General features: G+C 38.1%; 1 long non-coding RNA gene across 1 annotated transcript; it reads left to right on the top strand.

The window, feature by feature from the left end:
- Positions 1–513: 513 nt before the first annotated feature.
- On the top strand, positions 514–1,062 carry LOC138361166 (uncharacterized). The gene is made up of 3 exons (XR_011226829.1): positions 514–571; positions 727–855; positions 969–1,062. It is a non-coding gene; the product is annotated as an uncharacterized lncRNA (long non-coding RNA).
- Positions 1,063–3,928: the final 2,866 nt, after the last annotated feature.

Genomic DNA, 3,928 nt, shown 5'->3' with positions numbered 1-3,928 from the left:
GATCCGGGTTCGTAACACACTCCCAGCCAGCACAAGCAGCCAACATCGCTCCTGGACATTTCACCAGACCTCTGTATTATTCACCAACAATACCCAACCATGGAAACTTGTCCTTTCTGCAATAAGCCAAAGCAGGGGAAATTGCACTTGTGCGAAGTAAGGTGCATAGAATGTCGTATTTCATATACAGCCAACTCGCGTCGTGAGTGTGTCTTATGCTGTCCCCAGTGCGTTAATATCCCTCGTGGACATTATGATGCAGTCTGCACCTCGTGCTCCAAAATCTTCTGCACCAGTCGTGAGTAATATTAATATCAGCAACACTTGCTTCGTTTATGATCAAATAATTTTATATAGAATTACACCAGCAGCATGTGATATTTTATAAAAAAATATTGCCTACCAGCTTCAGTAATATTGTTTTTATTCGCATAAATAATATTACTGTGATCCACAGGTCGCGACCCCGAAACCTGTCCATTTTGTATGAATCTGGATGTTGATGACGATACGGAGTCTAACACCAGATACGATTCTGAGACCTCAGAAGCTTCATCGCCTCAGAGCGAAAGTAAGTTAATATCCATCATCAGTATTCATTATTAATTTTATTAATCTGAGATAATATTGCACTATTCCCATCATTAATCAGTTATTTAAAAATATATATGTTATGAATGCTAACTAACATCTACAAAAAAATAATTAATGTTTTTTTTTTTCCAGGATCATCTGTTGAACAGTTGGATGAGGAATATCCTCGTGGAGGAGGGAATGAGGCTGGAGAACCTAGCACTAGTCAAGCTCGTACACCGCCATTAGAAGATAGTAACAATAGCAGGCCCAGTCTAGATCGTAAGTATCATCCTCAGTGATTATTTCCATAACCTTTCATTATTTATTTGTAAACATTCCTATATTAAATTTACATTATTTTTTATTAAAAATCTCAATTCTTTTTACTCAAGGTAGCCATCTAGAGGATGAAGACTCCCTGCATTTGGTTTGGGAAGCTGATTCAGATCTGGAAGCCAGCCAGCCTATCGCTAATTCGCCACCACCACCTCAGGAACAGCAGCAAGTAGATGTTTTGCTTCCTCCTCAACCCGAAGTGCTTGAAGTGATCAATAATTTCAATGGGGGGGTACATACGCCATTCATATAGCATCCCAGATCATGCCCAAGGAGATCCTGCCCATTATTTGACTATATATCGTGATTATTTAATTCGGCAAATAGAATCCTTGTTTGATGCCGTTCACCCCAATTTCCCTCCTGCCCTCTTGATATACCCTGATTTTACATTCAATTTACAACGGCTTAATCAAGAAAATGAACCTGATTTTGAGGGAGAGTTGCCTATAAGGGCCGAGGAACGCACTGTAACTAGGCATGAGGCTAGTGTTGTCGTAGATCAATGGATTGCTGAATTGGATAATAAGTTAGAAGAGTTCTTTGCCGAGACAGAAGGTTCGAGTCTGGGTATACAGAGCATTTCTGGTTTTTATATCAATTCCATAGCTGTTCAGCACCCTATCCGTCTTGGCGATTATGTACCGTATCCGGATAAATTGCGTAGGAAACAACTTATTTTCAACCCTAAAGGGAACAAAATATATGTTTGATCCAATGTTTAGCAGCATATATATGTCTAGCTCGGGGGATGAATTTAAATAACATTGGTAGGCGTTCCAAATCTGCCAGGTGGTGTCTTAGATTTGTCCGATGGCCTGAGGATATTGAAATTCCCATAACGTACGATAACATCAATAAAATAGAAAGTATAAATAAATTAAGTATATTTATCTATGTGCTCACTCGTGAAGATAATAGGTACTACATTAGCTTAGCTAGAAAAGGTAGAGAACATTCTGCTCCGAAAGTACCTTTGCTCATGCTAGAGGATTAGCATCTTGTACTCATTAAAGATTTCAATCAGTATGTCCGCAATATGCGCGGCAATCCAAATAGAGCACCAGGCAATCATATTTTTTGCCATTCGTGTTTAATTCATTTGTCACCTGATGCGATGCGGGATCACGAAGAGTCAAGCGAAGTTAAACAAACATTGAAATTTTACCCTGAAGGTCATAAAATTAAGTTCAAAAATTACGGTCGTGCTTATGGGCCGTCTCACACAGCATATTATGATTTCGAGAGCTTGTTGGACCCCTCCAATCCCCAAGGTATGATTGAGAAGCGTCACAAAGCCGTGGCATATGCTTTTATCATCATCAACAGGGAATTGGAGGTGGTAGATAAATTAACGTATATGGGAGATGACCCTGTGAATCATTTCATTGATACTTTAGAGAAAGCATGGAAGAGAATCAAATCTGCCATGCCTAAATACAAAATATCTATGACACGTGAACATTGGCAAGCCTATAGACGTCAGACCACATGTGAAATGTGTTATAGGCCATTTAAATCAGATAAGGACAAACACCGTCATCATGATCATGCTATTGAATTTAATAATTATCTTGCAGCCTATTGCCAAAGGTGCAACATTTTATGCAGAAATTCTTATAAATATTTATACACATTCTCTCGCAATGCAGCTTATGACCTCGGGGTAATTTTAAATGAATTGTCTAACCTCCCTACCCGTGAAATTGATATTGCCTCCAAAGATGGATTTCATAAAATTTGCAACCTCCCCTAACCTGACATTGATGTTTGAAAATTGCTACCTCCCCTAACCTGTCATTGATGTTTGAAAAATTGCGGGGCCCCTGACTGATCACTGATGTTCTGAAAATGCAGTCTCCCGTAACCTATGTTGAAAATGTTCTGTTGTATATTTATGTTGAAAATGTTCTGTTGTACATAAAAAAATAAAAGTTTGTGAAATGTATACTTTGTTTTTATAAAACCGTGCCCCCCTAACCTATGTTTTGAAAAATGTTCTATGCAAAAAAAATAAAAAATATGAAATGTATACTTTGATGTTTCTATGAAACCTTCCATGTTTAAATATAATAACCTTATCATACTTATTTCAGTACAAACCCAACACGAGTCATGGATAGTTCACCTATCACTGAAGAACAACTCGATATTTTCAACGAACCTAGCAGAATAATCATTGCAGGATTTTCCAATGGCGGAAAATCTCATTTGTGCACTAAACTCGTACAAAAATACCATCTGAAATTCTCCAGTATTATTATATGCGGCGGCAGTTACAGAGCATTGCTAGACGATCCAGTAAGTAACAAGAAAATAATAGCTCATCCTGAAATTATCAACCCTTTAGATGAACGTACAGACGATTCACCTATTTTAATTATTATCGATGACTTGTTCATCGAATCTGCCAATTCCAAAATTGTGTCTGATATCTTCACTAAAGGCAGACATCTCGCTATTTCGTGTATATTCATTACCCAAAATATATTTTTCTCTGGGAAATATGCTAGAAGTATCAGTTTAAACGCCTCCCATTTCATATTAGTGAAATCTAGAGATTTAGCTCAAATTGAGACTTTAGGACGGCAGTTATTTGGAAAACAAGATTCTAAAAAGCTTTTGGATATCTACAAGAAAGCCATCAGTAAACCTTATGGGCATTTATTGGTGGATTTAGGAGTGAAAACCCCTGAACGCATTACCTTCCGTAGCAATATTGTTGTTGAGCATCCATACGAAATTGTTTACCAATGGTGAATGTACTAAACAACAACCACAAGGGGAGGTTAGGGGGGTGGGGTGTATAGGATGTGTTCCCCACAACAACAACAACCACAAGGGGAGGTTAGGGGGGTGGGGTGTATAGGATGTGTTCCCCACAACAACAACAACAACAACCACCACAAGGGGAGGTTAGGGGGGTTGGTATATCGGATGTATAAAACAGCTAAAACCATACAATTCGATAACACTTTATTAGAAGATGGAGCACGTACTAGATAAAATTTATTAT

Source organism: Procambarus clarkii, unplaced genomic scaffold (genome assembly GCF_040958095.1).
Source record: "Procambarus clarkii isolate CNS0578487 unplaced genomic scaffold, FALCON_Pclarkii_2.0 HiC_scaffold_211, whole genome shotgun sequence".
Classification (NCBI taxonomy): Eukaryota; Metazoa; Arthropoda; class Malacostraca; order Decapoda; family Cambaridae; genus Procambarus; species Procambarus clarkii.
Note: the sequence above shows the minus strand (reverse complement) of the source record. Positions and strands in the feature narration are given on the sequence as shown.